At 39.4% G+C, this 19,579-nt stretch overlaps 1 protein-coding gene across 6 annotated transcripts in view; it reads left to right on the forward strand.

Annotated features, from left to right (window-relative positions):
* Positions 1-6,317: 6,317 nt before the first annotated feature.
* HIPK3 (homeodomain interacting protein kinase 3) overlaps positions 6,318-19,579 on the forward strand; it is a 90,666-nt gene continuing 77,404 nt past the window's right edge. For 4 of the 6 annotated variants that reach the window (XM_045557756.1, XM_045557758.1, XM_045557759.1 and 1 more), the window contains exon 1: positions 6,318-6,957. The gene's annotated coding sequence lies outside the window, so the exon portion shown is untranslated. Of the gene's footprint in view, positions 6,958-7,308; positions 7,792-19,579 lie in introns of those variants that run through there. The other 2 variants (XM_045557762.1, XM_045557757.1) reach the window with 2 other exon arrangements.

A 19,579-nucleotide genomic window follows, 5' to 3' on the forward strand; every position in this document is an offset into this window, starting at 1 on the left:
TATCAATGGGATGAGTAAGGAAAGAGAACTGGACGTGAATGGTCTTGAATAAGTAATGATCAAATTTGTCTGAGCTTCTGTTCTCACTTAACTGACTCCCTGTTCTCTCATCTGTAAAAAGAGAAAATGGAACCAGATGATCTTGGGTGATGACTCTTTTCCATGTATCATTTTAGAGGATTATAAAATCCTACTTTCCTTTTACAGTTTAATGTTTGCCATATCCATGATTTGATGCTGACAGCTGTCAGGAATATAATTCTCAATTTTAACCTTTCCCAAGGGAAATTATAATCCCCTTCATGATTACATGTTTAAACATTTTCAGCCAGGCACTGTGGCATATACCTATAGTCCCAGCTACTCGGGAGGTTGAGGCGGGAGGATGGCTTGAGCCCAAGGAATTTAAGACTGGCCTGGGCGATATAGCAAGACCCTGTCTCAAAAAAAAAAAAAATTTAAAAAAATTTTTTCAAGAATATATTTAGGAAAATTTTGTAATTTGGGATAGATACTTAAGGCCAGATAGCTTAGGTACAAATTGACCTCCATCATTTACTGTGTAACCTTGGACAAACTTCTTAATCTTTCTGTGTTTTGATTCCCTCATCTGTAAAATGAGAATAGTAATAGTTATCCTTGAGTTATTTAATAAAAACATTCAGAACAGTGCCTGACTTATGGTAGGAACTAAAAAATATTTGTGAGGTGTATGAATATCACATAGGGATGGGATGTTCAATCAAAGCTTTTTGGAAGAGTGAACATTTAACTTTGACTTTGAAGGATGGGTATGATTTCAATGGATGAGAGGGCAATATTGATGGCAGAAATGGCCTGGGCATGGAGAAATAAAGGTGATAGTTCAGGAAAGGAAAAATAACACTTTGGTGGGATCATAGGGAGTATAGAAAAAATGGCTCAGAGGGTTTTATGGGGTCCAACTGTAATATGCCTTGACAGCCAAACTAAAAAATATGAACATTTTTAGTAGGTGAAACCATAGTCTGAAGGTTTGTGAGCAGGAAAATGTTGATATTAAAACGAGATTGATGGTTCATTTCATTCACCTAGTTTATGTTATCTTAGTTTAAACATTTTTTTCTACTATACAAGCCATGCTAGTCCATTATATTGCATCATAAGTATATTTAACTCCTGAGAATTAAATATAGTAGCTTTGGAGAAAAAGAACAATATAAATGATGTGGGCACCGGTAGCCTTTCCACTGAATGAGTTGATGAATTCAATCAAACCTGAAAGGTGCATTTTGGCAAAACCTATGGAAATAATGTGCCTGGGATTTTAAGGATTCCCCAACCACCATGGAGAGATCGTTTTGGGTGGCAGATGAGGGGATGTGCCACGTCTTTACTTCTTCCAGAAGAAGAAATTGAAGAGGGCTTTAGAAAAACTTTGACAAAGACAGTGATTATTAGACTGCATCTTAAGAAGATGATGACGAAACTGGAAAAGCTAACAAGTTATAATCTCCACAGAATTTCTGAAGTGTTCCAAGAGGTGAAATGTGAAAAATTTATGACTACCTACATACATATCATGGTACAAGGTTTATATGCAGAACAATGTATACTCCACTTTATGGGTGACTTATGTAATTTTCAAGGATGAATTTTACTATATGAGATTTTTGCCTTGTGCTGACTGTAGTACCTAACTTCCAGATTAAGATGAGATTGTGAACTTCCAAAAGTATGAGATTATTATCTGTATAATTTAGTAGGAACAGTTTTGTGTTTTTTTAATGAAAGAGAAACAGATTTTTGGGCTGCAAAGAGTTACTTGAGTGGGCTTCTTAGTTATGCAAATATGATAGGAGTGGCACAATCCTGAATGTTTTTTTCCATTGCAGTGGCCTTTCCCTGAGGCTCAGGTATACAAAACTGATCTCCAGGAGGAAGGTAGATTATTTGCTTAATGAAGCCAGGACCTCGTAGGAGGGAGGAGACAGAAACTCCCTGGTGAGCCTCTCCTCCTTGTATTTATTTAAATTTTTTTTTTTCCTTTCAAGCAGTAGATGCTCTAACATCCTCCTTGTATTTGTAATTGAGGTGTTCTTTTTGGTTGACAAGGTCCTTCCTATTGCCCCAGGGCCTAATGGCAAGAAAGAATACTGAAGGTCTTGAGGAAAAAGAAACCAATCAACTTCCTTGAGGAAGGGGAGTGTGGGTTGGTAATTTAGGCTCTGACAAAGGTCCAAGGTTTTTCTTGAAACTTGGAGAGAAGCATCAGCATCATCTGCCAATGCTGTGGAGGAGCATTTCTTTGTACTGACACCTACATGTGGTTAAGAGAGGAGCAATGCCAGTGAGGAACACAAGGTGAGTGCAAGGAGGACTGGTCTCCTTTGGATGGAGCAATTTTTGGAGATGGGGGTGGGAGAAAGACCTAAGAGAGAGTTTCAAATCTGGGTGATCTCAAACAATTGTGAGTGCTGGCAGTCTGAGTTAATAGAGGGCTTTTTACTGTTTATATAGAAAATTCATTCTTTCATTTTACAAATATTTATTGTTTTTTTTTTTTTTTTTTGAGAAATTCCATTCTTGAGTTCTTTTTACATGCCAGGCCCTGTTCTAGGCTCTGGGGATCAAACAGCCAACAAAATAGGCAAAAATTCCTGCCCTCAGGGAGCTTACCTTGGGTGAGAGTTGGGGGGTGGAGAGGGACAGAAAAAATATATACATACTTATATAGTATAAGTATTTATAAGATAGTAGTAAGCTCTAAGGAAAAAGATAAAGATGGGGAGTTTGTGTTTAAGTATTGGTAGCTACTGCTGGGGAAGGCTTCACCAAGATAGTAACATTTGAGTAAGGACTGAAGCAGAGGGGGGTGGATACTTGGGGAGTGTTGCAGGCAGTAGGTGATCCAGGCATCTGAGGAGGGTGAGTGGCTGGAGTAAGGGGACAAAAAGTAGGGTTCCTTGTGGGCCAGTGTTATGTAGGTTCTTATACGCCATTTTAGGCCACTGTAAGGCTTTTAGCTTTTATTCTGAATGAGACCAACAGTCACTGGAAGGAATATTTGAAAAACACAGAAAAGTGGAAAGAAGAAAAATAAATGGTTTCCATCAATGGTTCTCACACTCAAAGGCTGTGGCTGCTTTGATCACGTTGTGCTCCTTCTTAAATCCTTCAGCAGCTTCCTTTGCTGATAGCATAAAATCCTAAATCCTAATCTGGCCCTTGCCTCTCCCTCCACCCTCATCTGCTATGAATTACCCTCTCACTCTCACAAAAAACTATGTTTTAGTTTCTCAAAATTTCTGCTATTGCCTCTTCCTAGGCAGCTTTTGCATAAACTTCCGCCTCAAGTGTTCTCTCTTATTTCTCTTTATTTGGGCTCATTCTAACACATCCTTCAGATCTCAGCTTTCTTTTTTAAAAATGGAATTAAAAAAAATTTTTTTGAATTATTTTTGTTTCAGAATATTACGGGGATACAAACACTTTGGTCACATAAATTGCCTTTGCACTGCCAGACTCAAAGCTGCAACAGATCTCAATTTTCATTCATTCATTCATTCAATCTGTGTAGTTGCACAGGGTCCTATGCTTAGAAGGTCCCTGTGCTTGGTTTAATGCTCTGCCATCACCATCTTGAAATACTTAACAATTTTTGAACCAGGAGTCCTACCTTTGTATTTTGCACTGGCCCCTGTATGTAGCCGGTCCTGCTGGTCATCGACTATGCACCATTGCATTGGTGTTGGGGCTACAGTGCAGGACAAAGGTGTGCTTACTACTTTTGTGGAGCTTTCAGATTAGTGCAAGAGGTAGACATTAATCGACTGACTAGAAAATAAATCTAAAATTACAAGTTAGATATATGCTACAGAGGAAAGATTTCATATGGGAATTTGGTTTAGTCAGGGAAGTCAGGAGATCTTCTCTGAGGAAGTAGGTGTTTAGTTGAGTCCCAAAGGATGATGAGAAGTGAACCAGGCTTTCTAAGGCTTTCCCCACACACATTTGGTTGGGTCCTCTTGTTCTATTTTCTGATTGCATCCTGAACTCCTCTTTTTTATAATGTTTATTAATATTGCAATTAATTGTGTACTAGCCAGCTTTCTGGAGATGACACAAGCCCACAGGGTGTCTCCCTTTTTACCATTTTATCGTCAGAGCATGGCACAGTGCCTGGTACTTAGTATTTAAGTAACAATTTTGAATGAAAAGATTATTGAATTTTTTAGTGTCATCTTTGTGTGCATAATTAACTTTTTCCCCCATATATAATTCAGTAGCCTGCATTTTATTTTATTTTTATTTTTATTTTTGTAGAGACCAGCTCTTGCTATATTGCCTTGCCTAATCTTAAACTCCTGGCCTCAAGCAATCCTCCCCGCTCAGCCTCCTAAAGCAACTGAGCCTGGCCAGTAGCCTGCATTTTAAAAGATCTTAGCACTATGAGAAATTTTCTTTTTCTTTTTCTTTTTTTTTTTTACAAACTTTGAAAAAAGGCTAAATCAGAGGCTTTGAAAAATTATTGGGATGTTCATGTTCAGAATGAATTTGAAGGGGAAGAGGTTAGGGGTAAAGGGATTAGGTTAGGAGACAATAGGTATAAAGTGGAGGAGGGTTGGAATTAATAGTGTTTATTAACTTAGCAACATTTCCTAGGGACTTACTATAAGTCAGGCACTGTATTAGGCACAGGTAATATAATGGTGAAAAGAAGGTAACAGAATCCCCTCGTGGAATTAGTGTAGTGGGTAGCAATATATTGGGGAGAGAAAGGAAAAAAATCCTTTTTCCCCTTTTCAGCCTCTTCATTGATGTAGCAATGCCACATATATGGACAATGAAAGCCTTCCATTAGAGATGGCCTAGAGATATATCTGCAAAAATTCTGAAAATTCTTGCAGTTCTAGTGGAATATTTTCCTTGTTTCCCTGACAGATTTTTCTATTATTGTAACTTTCTCCTTTGAGTAATGATTTTATCCTTTTTTGGGTTCTTTTGACTATTGTTTAAAAATATCAAAAGTAACTAAATACTAAGTAAAAGGGAATGGTTCGTATCCTGCTATTTCTCTGAAAGACAGTCATTGTTTTGTTTTTCTATATTGAAAGTCTTTTCAACTGGTTATCCTCCCTAACTTGAAGAAAACAACTGTCACTTGAAAATGTTATTTCCAATGACCTCAGGGCTTATTATCCTTTTCTCTTTCAAAGGCATTTTCCAAAATACTCTTCTCTCAGTTCGGAAAGCAGCGGGGATTAAACGTGTAGTATTATGTATGTAGTAATTTGCCACTGCCTTCGCCCTGCCCCAGTTACTGCAATAGAAAATGTCTGGGGATAAATACATCTGTGGTAAATTCAATCCTCCTAGTGAAGATTATGAAGGAAACAAAGAAAGGACACTTCCATTCCAGAGAGAAGGGTGTTTGGCTTCTCAAAAGGTTAGACATTAATTCAGAACAAAAGGAACCGGAGGAAACAGGTATTAAAGAAAATTAACTCTGAATGTTAGGTACTTGGAAGGTCATTTGTTCCCTTGGGAAAGAAAGGAGGTGGAGAAAGGGAGTGGAGACAGGGCTTTGCTGTATAACCCTGGTCACGTCACCTAAACTTCTTTGAACCCTATCTTAGCTTAAGAGTTGGGACCAAGGATCGCTAAGGTTCCTTCATCTCTAGAATTCTAAGGTTCTGTGATTACGTGGGTTGAAATGGGCCATTCTGTTGATCTCCTAGTCTCCAGGAGGGAGGAAGCTAGTGTTTGGGGGTGGAACTGAGTAATCTAATGGAGAATTATCAACACAGAGGTAGGCGAACTTCACAATTACGGGGTTTTGGATTGTAAAGCTCCTCTTGGAAAATTTCCAAGAGGGCCTTCCCCCGGTTCTTTAACCTGGATTTACAATTTTCTTCACTATTTGGGATTGGGCAGCGGGAAGAACCTATTTTAGATTGAGATTGTTCATTTGACTAAGCATTTTCCCTCTCCTTATTTTTGGACCCTTAAAAACAAACCGCCAAGAAACAGATCCTAAAGGGGTGGACAAGGAATTATGATGACGGGATCTCGAACGGCCGGTAAAATCCTGCTTCCGCATTTTAACCCTTTCTTAGAGTGTCGGGATCTTTCTTTTTTTTTTTTTAAATGTATATTTTTGGCGGAGTGGGCCTAGAGTGAGGTTCAGAACAGGGAGGGGGGCTGACGGATGCTGCTTTTGTGGGACGACTGGCGGAGGGAGCTCCGGGTCGGGCCCGCGCGGGTTGCCGGGCGGGCTCCCAGCGGCTAGGGCGCGGCTGCGGACTGGCGGGCGGACCCCGGGGAGGGGCTTCGAGGAGGCGCCGCGGCCGGAGCCGAGCGGGGCCGCCCGGGCTCGGCGCGCAGCGCGGCCGGGCGGGCGGTGGCGCTGCGGAGGCGGCGGCCGAGGCCGGCGGGCGTAGAGGAGGGGCCCGCGACTGGGGCGGCTGGCAGCAGCTGCCTCAGTGACGACTGCCGGTGCCGCGGCGACCTGAGACCAAGCCGCGGGCCCCGCTGCCGCCGCCTCTCCCGGCTGTCTTCTTCCTCTCCCGGCAGGGGCGGCCGGAATGGGCCCCAACCGCCGCGGGCCCCGCACCCTGCGTAGCCCGTAGGCCCCAGGAGCCGGAGGCCGGCCGGCCTCTCTTTACCCCTCGCCCCAGCCAAACCGTTCCCACCCCAAATCCCCGGAAAGGAAGATGAGGGAGACGGGCCCGGCGCTTAGCAGCCAGAGCAGCAGCAGCAGCAGCAGCAGCAGCGGTTGGGGGAGGGTGTTTCGCCGTTTCCTCTCAGCCGCCAGGACAAGATGGCAGCGGCCGCGGAGAGGGGTTGAGCCCGGGCTGGGTGGTACCGCCTGCTGAAGCGCCTGGCTCCCTGTCCCCGGCACGGCCCTGCACCCCACCCTGGACATGCTCAGGGCTGCGGCCGCCCGAAGAGGGGAGAGCGCAGGCCTCTAGGAAGGTAAGGGAGTAAAGCGAGCGGCGCCCCCACCCCCGGGCTGGCGGTACCGGTTCCGTTCGCGGGGCCTGCGGCTGGATGGCCAGCGGACCCTCAGCCTGACCCTGGCAGGGCCCGACTCCCCCGGAGCGGCCCGCACTTGTGCATGCTGCGCCCCATCCGCTCCCCCAGAGCTCTCGTGCTCCCGGTTTCCGTCCCAGCCCCCGCCGTGTTGCCGGGTCTGGGCCGCTCCCTCGAGGCTGGCGCCACGCCAGTCCCGAAGCCGCCGGACGCCGGGGCCGCGCGGGGTTCCTGCGCGCGGTGGCGCAGCCTCCGGGAAGCCGCGCTTGGCCCGGGCCCGGGGGCCGTGGCCTCCCCCTGCCAAGGTTGCGCAACGGCTCTTCCCAGCAACCGAAGTTTTGTTTAGTCCCACTGGGGGCCTCTCTTTCCTCTACGCAGCTTCAGGCCGTAACTACGGAGACCTCTTTCATTAGGGGGAACAAACACAAACGCGCGCGCGCGCACGCAACTTGAGCGCCCCAGTCGATGGCTGCGTCCCGGGCTTTGTGGCCCAGTCACCAGCGTAGCAGAGCGGCCGGTTTGGAGGGTGTCAACTCTGGGGGACGTGCGTGCGTGTGATTGTTGGGGAGGAGAAATGTGATCCGCGGCTCCGCGTCCCCAGCGGCGGCGGGAGGAAGGCGTGGCGGCCGCGCGGCGGGGCTGTTGCCGGCTTCTCTCGTTACGGTGGCGGCCGCCCACTCCCCTTCGCCGCACTGGGAGAACTGGGAGAACTGGCGGAAAGACTTGGGATGAGAATGTCTGTTTTCCTGTCGGGAGGGAGACGGCTGTTTTAAAATGGTATGTGGCTCTCGGGGAAGCCTGTTGTTTCCCAACCTTATCTGTGCTTGAGGAATCGCGCTAAAGGGTGTGTGCGTAAATTACCTTGGACTTGTTACAGTGTAGTCATAACATGTTCAGTCCTTGAACCATGTTTTCACAACCTCTCGCTGCTGTGTTAGGGGAATTTATTTTTCCACCTGTCAGTTCGCTGCTTCTAATTATAAGCAGCTTCTATTAGCAACAGCAGAAATTTTCAGATTATCGTCCAGTTTACAGGGAAATCTCGTGGTTGGTTCTGTTGTCAACTTTGTTTTGATGTTTCTCTGGTATATGGCCGGAAAAGTTAGCTGGTAAACCAGTTTGTGCTTGTGCTTATGTGTACTTTTTATTATTTGGAGATTGGCTGATTTTTTTTCCTATTTTAGGTATTTGCTTGTAAACTGTAGCTTCTGAAGTGGGAGTACTTATATTCAAACCATTTAAGTTAATTTCAAAGTTTTAATTGCTGGAAGCATTAAATTTTTTTAAAGAGGTTCTCTTTCTGATCAAATTTTTGATGAGAACTTTTGAGCGGGATCAGTTTGTTTACTTCCCAACTAAAACATTTTAATCCTATATTCTCATTTAATTTTTCAGAAGCTGCGCAAGTCTCACCATATGTTTGATAAGTCTAGATTCTGCTTATGTTTGCAAGTGCAGTGCTAATTTTATACAATGACCAGTGATAAGGTTTAGATAGGTCATGATTAAGCTTGGTATTTTAAGTAAATGAAATATGACTGACCTTTTAATAAAGTTTTCGTAGTTTTATTGATTATCTTATGCCTTCATGCCACTTCTCAGAAATTGAAATTTAACCAACCAAATAAAGTTCTTTACTTTTAAATCAACAAAGTATTTCTTGGTATATTTATGGTAACATTTGTAATTCTTACTTATGAAATATAATGCTTAACCTGTTTGAGGTTATTTTTTTTGAAATTTACTTATTTTTAATTTGTGTTAAGGTAGAGATGTGCTGAAATATTTGTGATTTTTCTGACATGTCATTGTTTTATGGGAAAATTTGTTCCTTAAGTTTTTTTTTCCTACTTGAGGGAATATATTTTCTAAGAAAGAAATTTTTTGGGAAACCTTAGATTAAAACTTTTTTAAAACGTAAGATGAGCTTGAAATCTAGAACAGAACTGGCCATTAAATGTTTCAAACTTATATTTGGACATTGCTGACTACAGTAGCTAAACATACATATTAGGCCAACAGATCATAACATGGTAAGCCAGTCTTAGTTTATTGTCATAATACTTTTTCCATTGAACTAGTCATTATCTTTCTTATAAACCAGTCATTGGCTTCTGGGCATGAGGTTTTAGAGTCACATTAAAGTGGATGGTTTTTATGAGCTAATTCTTCTTGTAAACATGCTTGAAAAGCTGTAGATCATACTCTTAATTTTTTGGATGTTCTGTCATGGGATACCATAAAATAGAGCGCAGATTACATAGGTAGGTTACTGTAGCAAGTATGGCATGGACACATGGTATTTATGTTTAATGCAAGGTATTAAAAGCCTTTTTTTTTTCTTGCAACTTAAGAAAGCAACAGCCATCAAATGAATTTTTTGATTGAACTTTTGTTTTTAAATATTTGGTACAGGAACACTGAAGGCATATGGAAAACAAGAAGGGGAAGATGTAAATTTCAGAATGCTGAAATATTGTTTCCAAACCTGATTCACATCCATTTAATAGAATACTTGTTTGCCTGTTATTTTCCATTTGAATGTTAGAATGACTTATCTTGGTAACTTTTGAAGTTTACTTTGTCATGTAAGAGGAGTTAACTTATTAAATGCTGTTCTCATTGTAGCAGTTCAATATGATGATAAGGTAGACTAATTGCACTATTAGTGGCTAATTCAAAGACATAAAAATATAGTTTCCATTGCAACATCACATTTGAGTTTGGAGATGAAAAGATGTCATGGTGATATTTAGATTTAAGAATGTTCTAAGGAACTTTGAAATTCTCCATATTTAAAAATACTCCCAGAAGTTGTTATTCCTGCCTCTTCATTAGTAGAGGACACAGAATAACTTGATATTGTTGCCAAAATAAATATTTGTGTTGTAAAATTTCTGGGTAGCAGTTGTTCTAGTTTTCTAATGTCCAAAGTTGAGACTTCCAATGTGGTATGTGTAACTTGCAAGTTACTCCTGAAGACTAAAATGTTAAAATGGAGGAATCTATCAGTGTTTATTTTTTTTTTAAAGATACTCCTCTTCCCCCACACCTTAACTGGGATGTAGTATTATTTCTCTCTGAGGGAATAAAGACAACAACTTTTAACTTGCTGAAAGCTTTGTCATGGGCAGTCCTTTGTATATGATACCAGTATAAGTCTAAGGAATTATTTCTGATGTCCTAAATGGTTCTGGATCCAGCTGCTTAAAAATATATATCTGGCCTAGTACCTTAAAACACTTAATATGAGTTGAATAAGGGCATATATTTGGAGTTTTGAATCAGTGGAGACTTCTAGGATAGAGCACTTATGTGGCTGACCAAAGGGAGTATAGTTCACTTCTTTTGGTTGGCTTGGTGTAATTAAGAGTGGTTTGGGAGAAAATCAACTTAATCTTAGTGTGCTGTTTCTGTAGCTTTGCTATAGCTGTTCTTATTGACCTGTTCTGAGTCACTGTAGCACCAAGGTAGAACAGATATTTGGAGGATTTATGTTACACATTTATAAATGTTTGTCAAATGAGACCTTGAGCTTTTTAGCCTATCAGGCTGTTCTCCTCAGTTGATACATGGAACATATGTCACTAAACAAAGGCAACATATTGCCTTGATTCTGAGACACCACTATTATGCTAAGGACCTAGGTCCTCTGCACTTACTACTTGTGTGGAAATTAAATAATTGTATGAGTATTGACAATATGTATTGTATTTTAAAAGTGGCATTTGTGGTTTGGGGACAGTTAGTTAAGTCAATAAAGTAGATTTACTTTGTATTTTGTATTATATTTGGTGGTTAATGCCAAGTCAGTATTTTAGAAATCTCTTTTTTCAACAGAAAGTCTTTGAAATGGAATGAACTGAGGGCAATACATTTCACTTTAAGTGTATTTTGTTACCTTGGATGAAACAATTTCTCTAATTTTCTAAAATAAAGTGAGGATTTTTTCTTCCTGTAGGAGATGGGGATGGGCGGTAGGGAGGCAGGTGTGGTAGGGAAAGCTGGGCAGTGGAAGGTAAAAGAGCTTGGTTTAATTGGATTTGGAAGACTGAAATATGCTTTGATTTTAAATGCCCAAGTTGTTAAGAGTCTGGAGTTCACTTATTGAAAAATTGTGGTAGCTTGAGGGAAAGATTAAGAATAAGCCATTGGTTGGGCGCGGTGGCTCACGCCTGTAATCCTAGCACTCTGGGAGACCAAGGTGAGAGGATCTTTTGAGCTAAGGAGTTAAAGACCAGCCTGAGCAAGAGTGAGACCCCGTCTCTACTAAAAATAGAAAGAAATTAGCTGGACAACTAAAAATATATAGAAAAACTTAGCCAGGCATGGTGGGACATGCTTGTAGTCCCAGCTACTCGGGAGGCTGAGGCAGAAGGATTGCTTGAGCCCAGGAGTTTGAGGTTGCTGTGAGCTGCTAGGCTGATGCCATGGCATTCTAGCCTGGGCAGCAGAGTGAGACTCTGTCTCAAAAAAAAAAAAAAAAAAGGAATAAGCCAGTGATACCTGCTAAATGATCCATCTTGTGAAATAATAGCATCTCTGTTTATCATCCTTGATTTCAGTTTTTAACATCTTTTTTTCCCTCTTGCTTCCCTTCCTCTTTGAGTCTTGGTTTCTTCATTTCTACAATCTGAAAGACTTCCTTTGAGGTGGAATTTAGGGAAGATAAACTTTCTCTACAGTTAAAAAAGTTGTATCACAGGCCTAACCTGAAATCAGAAGTGAAAAGCATAGACCATAATATTGCTATTAAAATGAGTTTGATTTGTAGTATTTTTTTTTTTAATTTTTGGAGATCCTTAAAAATAAAACTAAGGTCCGTATAATACATGAACGTAGGTTTTTCGAACTAGGAATTAAAACTCAGACTTCTGACATCTGTCGCACATCTGTCTTTTTTTTTTTTGGGACAAGGTCTTGCTTGCTCTGTTGCCCAGGCTGGAGTGCAATAGCACCATCATAGCTCACTGCAGCCTTGAACTCCTGGACTCAGATGATCCTTCTACCTTAGGAGGATCCTAGCTACTTGGGATATAGCTTCCCGCGTAGCTAGGAGTATAAGCCGGGACACCACACTTGGCTAATTTTTCTTACATTTTGTAGAGATGAAGTCATGCTGTGTTGTTCAGGCTGGTCTTGAACTCCTGGTCTCAAATGATCCTCCCATCTCAGCCTCCCAAAGTGCTGGGATTTCAGGCATGAGCCATGGCACCTGGCCCATTTTTTTTTAAACAAAAAGATTACACTTAACGTTAAGTGGAGATTTAATTTAGAGAAGAATAATAAGAGAAAGTGTAGTATTTTTCTCATGTGAGCTGTACTTTCTTTTTTGTTTCTTTTGAGATGGGGTCTCTCGGTTGTCTTAGGCTGGAGTGCAATTGGCAAGATTGTAGTTCACTGCAGCCTTAAACTCTTGGGCTCAAGCAATCCTTCTGTTTCAGCCTCCTGAGTAACTAGGACTACAGGCGTGCATCACCATGCCCAGCTGTTTTATTTATTTTGTAGAGATAGGGTCTCACCATATTGCTCAGGCTGGTCTCGAACTCCTGGCCTCAAGTGATCTTTCTGCCTTGGCTTCCCAAAGTGCTGGATTACAGGTGTGAGCCACCATGCCCAACCAAGCTGTACTTGAAGGGAAAGATCTGTTGTGAAAGATTGCTTTTTTGGTTTAACTCTTGGTCACATTGAAAGTAAAGGATTGGCCAGGCCTGGTGGCTCATGCCTGTTAACCTAGCACTTTGGAAGGCTGAGGCAGGAGGATCACTTGAGCCCAGGAGTTTGAGGTGGCAGTGAGCCATGATGATGCCACTGCACTCTAGCCTGGGTGACAGAGCAAGACTCTGTCTCAAAAAAAAAAAAAAAAAAAGAATTGCCAGGGCTGCTCAGATATAATTCCTTTTTATTTTGCATAATTGTTTGTGCTGGAGAACGTTTTCTAATTGGAAAAAAAAATTGACTAGATTTGGTAGGCATTGAGATAATCAGATAAATAGAGTATGAGTCACTCCTTTTTAAAAATTTTGTAGCTATTTATTTTAAATTATATTTGACTATATATGGATTTCCAAGAAAATTGTCTTAAGGTTTGTTAGAAAATAAAAACTTAACTATATTTGACTAGTCAGTTTTCACTTTAGAAATTAAAAAAGTATTTGATTTTGTAAGAACATTTATATTAACTTCAAATTCTTTAATTTGCCCCTACTTTGTTGTATATTATTCATAAATTATATAAAATATCTTAGAGTGTTTTTTTAAAAACAATATAGTAAACTTTGAAGCATTTGCAGGAAATAACTTGCTTATAAAATGTGTCCTACCCTACAAAGCAGTTACATAAAGTTTCATTTTTGTATGTTTTGACTGTGTGTTATCCGTTAAATAATACAGAGTCGTGTAGGTTTGGTAAACCATACACCTTAGATATATAATGCTACAGTTTTAAATAGTTAATAGGATAGATAGAGTGATAACATATTGCAAATTGAACCTGACTTTCTAGACATTTCTTCTAAAGTATAAAGTAATACTTCTCAGGGCTTTAAATATATAATTTATTACAATGTCTGTTGAGATTAAATAGGGTATAGTGACATAAAGTCATGATGAAAATTACAGCTTATGCTGCTGTATACCCCACAGCAATGATGCTATGCTTCACTGCATTCTCAAAACAAAACAAAAACATGTTTGGGGCCAACTTGTACTTGGACAGTTTCAGTGGAGTATAAATATCACTGCAGTATATTAGCTGTAGTTTTGTATTTTAAAGTTAGATAAGAATAATATTGGGTTCAAAAATAGTAGATTTGTAGTCTCTGTTTAGTATGCCTTAAATATTTTTTTGTAGCTGGATCACAGACTCTGGCCACAAAAAAATGAAATTTTATTATAGCAGATAAAACAATGATAATGAATGAAAACTATTTTATTTAGTACATATTTGAATGTCCAATAGGTGCAAGGTACTATGCTGTGAATGACGAGAGCAACACATGGTCCTAGCTTTCAGCAAGTGTGTAGTAAAGTGAAATTAGCTGAGTACTGTAAATTTTCTTTTATATTTTTGTATATGTGTACTTGAGTTGGAAAATACTAAGAAAAATAATGATTTAACTATAGCACATTCAAGCTTCTTAAAGCTGTTTATTTTGTTATATATGATATATTTAAATAAATATTAAAATGTTAGGAAGAGTTCATGTTAAAGTTATATGTTAGTATTCACTGTTGTCTTTGTGGTGTTTAAAACAAAAATCATGGCTGGGCGCGGTGGCTCACGCCTGTAATCCTAGCTCTGGGAGGCCGAGGCGGGTGGATCGCTCGAGGTCAGGAGTTCGAGACCAGCCTGAGCAAGAGTGAGACCCCGTCTCTACTAAAAATAGAAAGAAATTATCTGGCCAACTAAAAATATATATACAAAAAAATTAGCCGGGCATGGTGGCTCATGCCTGTAGTCCCAGCTACTCGGGAGGCTGAGGCAGTAGGATCGCTTAAGCCCAGGAGTTTGAGGTTGCTGTGAGCTAGGCTGATGCCACGGCACTCACTCTAGCCCGGGCAACAAAGTGAGACTCTGTCTCAAAAAAAAAAAAAAAAAAAAAAAAAAAACAAAAATCATTTAAAAATATGAACAAAAATTTTATCAATTTTAGTTTTGTGATATTTTTTTTTTATCAAGGCTAGCCAGTTTAACAGAAACATTGTCTTGTAGAGACATACTGTATATTAATTTAAATAAAGATAAGGTCATATTTCGCAGATATGGTTAATAATCCAGTTCTAGTCTTTCATGATTTTTCCTTTTGGATCTGCACAGTTTTTACATTGCCTGAGAAAATTCTAGTAGGTTTGCCTTTTCTAGCTATTTTCCCTTTTTCCTAGATTTAAAATGCATAGCCTTCCAAACCTCATTTCTGTGCTAATCTGTGGAAAGAAAACAAAGGGTGAAAACATTTTAAGATACTTTTAAGAATGTTGAAATGGTTAGCTGTAACTTATTTGAAGCCACTATATAAAAGGGATATTATTTTTGTACTTTATGTAAATTAAAAAATAGGTATAATTTTCATTTTTAAAGTTTACAGTTTTTTAAAAATATATTTTACTTGGGGTCCTTAAAAGCAGAGGTTTGCAAAATGAAAGTATTACATTGTATTGCCCCTTTTATAATTGTATATAATATAATAATCTTAATGAAATTTGACAATTTGGTGAAATTGAATTCTGTTTGAAAATTCAGGGTGTTTGGCACTGTAACATAATTGGTTTGCCAGTACCTTTGAATGAAAAATTGTTGTAGTGTTTGCTTTGTGAGTTGTCTTGTTGAAGCCTATTGGGACATTTCTGAAAGTATTTCTAGTGGCCACTCTCTCTAACTTGCAAAATCTCCTTAAAGTATCTCACATCTGATGGAATATCCGGTTTGAAATTGTTTCCCATTAAGTTGATTGGAAGAAAATGAAATACTTCACTTCCTAATCTATTAGAAGTTAATATATAACATTTTTGGGAAAGTTTATATTTAAAAAATATAAATTAGTATTTGAGCTGTTCCTTCAGGTCAAGGACCATGTTTTATAGGTTTTTATATTCCCTAAAGTACATGATGGACATTGGGAAAATAAATACATTATTTTAAAAGGAGTCAAATACAGACATGTGATAACCTTTATGTCTTAATCAAAGTATATCATCTTTACTGAGTGGTTTGACAGGTGCCTGACCAAGCTGTTGTGAATATGTCATCTTTACACGTTTGACTTCTCAAGACCCTTTACTCCCACCACCTTTACTTCTAGCAGATCAGTGTGTTTCCTCTGTAGAGATCGGCAGGCATGTACTTCCTCCAGATTATCAACCCTTTACCTGGTTCTAACAGTATAAACTTTGAGTTTTCATTCCTGAAGGAAAGAAGCATCTTTCTATCCTTCCAAGATTACTTTTTGTTTTCTACATGGGTTTCACCAGAATTGGCATTTTTTGACATCTTGAGCTTGTCCACAAACTTGAAGTTTCCTCTTTTTCTTGTCTCTTGTTTTTTCTTTTCCTTTTCCTTTTTCCTTTTTTTTTTTTTCTTAAATTAGAAATGGGGTCTCACTTTGTCACCCGGGCTGGAGTGCAGCAGTGGCACGATCGTAGCTCACTGTAGCCTCAAATTCCTGGATTTCAGTGATTCTCCTGCCTTAGCCTCCGGAGAAGCAAGGACTACAGGGGCTCACCATCATGCCTGGCAAATTTTATTATGTCTTTTTGTGGAAATGGGGTCTCGCTATGTTTCCCAGACTGGTCTCAAACTCCTGGCCTCAAGCAATCCTCCTGCCTCAGCCTCCCAAAGTGCTGAGATTATAGGTGTGATCCATGGCACCCAGCCTTTTTTGCCCCCCTTTTTGTAAATTGACAGGTAAAATTGTATCTATTTATTGTGTACAGCATTGACTCTTTTTCTTCAGCCTTTTAACATGCCCAAGTATCTGGGATCTTAAGCAGCCATCTTTTAATTGTGCCTCCTCAAGTCTGTGACCCTGTCTTCCATTTTCTGTTTCTTCCAAGCTTTTTAAATGTGTACTCCAGCCTTTACTTGGATTTCTGTTCACTTTATAGCCCTAGGCAGTATAGTTCAGTCCATGCCATTCTAGTGAAATTACTCCTGTTAAGCACCACAGTAGTTTCCTTTTATTCATAGTTTATGTATTCCTTCAGATAATTGCATCCGTAGTGTCCCCTACTCAATTCTGAGCTTTCAACCCATATTTTGAACTGCCTATTGATCTCCATATTTTTTTCCCCTACAGGTCCCTCAAACTAAGTTGATTATCTTATTTCTAAATCTATTCTTTTGTATTCCCTATCTGGTATCCTTATTTCTGTTGCATTTGCTTATGTTTGAAACTTTAAATCTTACAATATTTGTTTCTGGTGGGTGCATTAATAAAACCTGTAGAACTACACTTTTGCAAAGCAAAATTTTGCAGTGTTTATCAAGTCCCCTTTCTGGAAATCCATACTAAGAAAATTAAGAATGTACAAAAACTTACAGTAAAAATGCAGTATTAAAAAAAGAATGTACAGGCCAGGCGCAGTAGCTCATGCCTGTAATTCTAGCACTCTGGGAGGCTGAGGCAGGAGGATTGCTTGAGGTCAGAAGTTCGAGACCAGCCTGAGCAAGAGTGAGACCCCTGTCTCTACTAAAAATAGAAAAATTAGCTGGGCATGGTGGCGCATGCCTGTAGTCCCAGCTACTTGGGAGGCTGAGGCAGGAGGATCACTTGAGCCCAGGAGTTTGAAATTGCTGTGAGCTGGGCTGATGCCATGGCATTCTAACCTGGGCAACAGAGTGAGACTCTGTCCCCCCCCCCAAAAAAAAATGTGTACAAACACTATTTTTATGAAAATGTTCATTACAACTTTATATGAATAGTAAAAAACTTCTAAAAAAGCAATCCAGCAAATTATAATATGTACATAGGATAGAACATTATGCTGCTATTTATAATAGTTGATATGCTTATAAGAGAACATATTGGCATATTAAGTGATACATGTATGTAGCTTCTAAGAAAATAATAAAATGTACTTTAAAATGACTGGAAGGAAATAGGATAGGTTCTTTCCCCTGAATATTTTGTAATTTTATAGTAATAAAATAATTTCAGAATGATTGTTGTACTGAAATCTAGCCTTTTCTTGGTGTGAATGATGTGTATCGTTTCATGATTTTATGGCAAAATATTTTAAATTTTACATTAGTGTGCTCATTCTAGCAGTATGATTCCAGGTAATGATACTGTCTTTGTTTTTTTTTTTGTGAGATAGAGTCTCGCTCTGTTGGCTGGGCTAGAGTGAGTGCCGTGGCGTCAGCCTAGCTCACAGCAACCTCAAACTCCTGGGCTCAAGCGATCCTCCTGCCTCAGCCTCCCAAGTAGCTGGGACTACAGGCATGCGCCATCATGCCCGGCTAATTTTTCTCTATATATTTTTAACTGTCCATATAATTTCTTTCTACTTTTAAGTAGAGATGGGGTCTCGCTCTTGCTCAGGCTGGTCTGAAACTCCTGAGTTCAAACGATCCGCCCTCCTCGGCCTCCCAGAGTGCTAGGATTACAGGCATGAGCCACCGTGCCCGGCCAATGATACTGTCTTAGTGATAATTTTTACTCATTCAGTTTGCAAGGCTCTATGAATAAGTGACATTTTTAAGGTTAATATGGTAAATATTGTTATAAAATAATCGGGCATATTCACCATATGTAATTAATATGCAACCATTATTTTTATATCTGAGCTTCTTCTTATACAAATGCTTAAAAAATGGCACAAGGTCAATTTTTGCCAATAAGAAATTTGTAGTAACTATTTGAGAATAAATATCTCATCAGTAAACTGTAAATACTTTGTAGCCATTTTCAGTCATATGACTAAGCATATTTTTGTTTATTTTATTCCATGGGATCAATGACTAGCCTTAATTTTGACCTTGAAATGTGTGAGTTAGTGGTTACTTATGCAACTTTAAATTAAACTTTCATAATATCTTTTTATCTTTTTAAAATGTTGATGGCGTATTTTTAAAAATCTCTTCAGCCAGGTAAATCTGAAGAAATAAGTATTTCTTATCATTATAGTTCTTATACATATTTTTAGTACCATGTATTGGCAGGGTGGCTTTTTACACTAACATAAAATAAAATAAAAAAAATCTCAGTTTTTCTGTAGGGCTTGTAGTAGAAGAAAGAAATATATATGTGGCCCTTGCTAAGTCCATCTCAACTTCTAGTTTTAGTGCACAGCTTATTATAAGCAACCCAACAATGTGTCACTTTATAAAGTTAATGATTAGAGGTAGTCAGGGCCAAACAGAAGCAGTGCTAACAGATTTCTAAGAATTCAGTGTCCTTTCTTTGGGGGATTCTTTGAGAAGCTGCTTGTTTCTTTCCTCTTTAGGTCTTTGTTACATTGTTCTTTAGCATTTTCTGCCCTTTCTAAGGAGACCTGTTATAAATCTCTGCTTTATCCCCTTCCTCAAATTTGTCTTGAGAGTAAGAAAGAGGTCTTAAATATTTTTCTTTCTTTTTTTAGAGACAGAGTCTCACTCTTTTGCCCAGGGTAGAGTGCAGTGGTGTCATAGCTCACTGCAGCCTCAAACTCCTGGGCTCAAGTGATCCTCCTGCCTCAGCCTTCCAAGTACCTGGAACTATAGGCACGTGCCACCATGCCTGGCTGCAATCTTGATTTTTCTTAACATTCTCATATCTTTTCCTCCTATTGTTTCTGACTTATTACCAGAGAGAGTTTCTGAAGCTATTGTGAAAGGCCATCCTTAGTTGATAAGATATATATGACAGTTAAGGTTTGAAATTTAAAAAGCAGTATTTCTATATTAGAAAGGTTTTTTTGAAGGTGCTTCACTAAATTTCAAAAAAAGGGCATGTATAAAGTGGTATGTCTGGCAAATAAAATCTGAGTCTCTAGAGAAAAAGCATAATTATAGAAATTAAAAAAATTCTGGATTTAGCAGTGTAAGACAATATCAGGACTGTATAGGATCTTAATAGAATTTAGAAAA

This window comes from Lemur catta, chromosome 7 (assembly GCF_020740605.2).
Source record: "Lemur catta isolate mLemCat1 chromosome 7, mLemCat1.pri, whole genome shotgun sequence".
Classification (NCBI taxonomy): Eukaryota; Metazoa; Chordata; class Mammalia; order Primates; family Lemuridae; genus Lemur; species Lemur catta.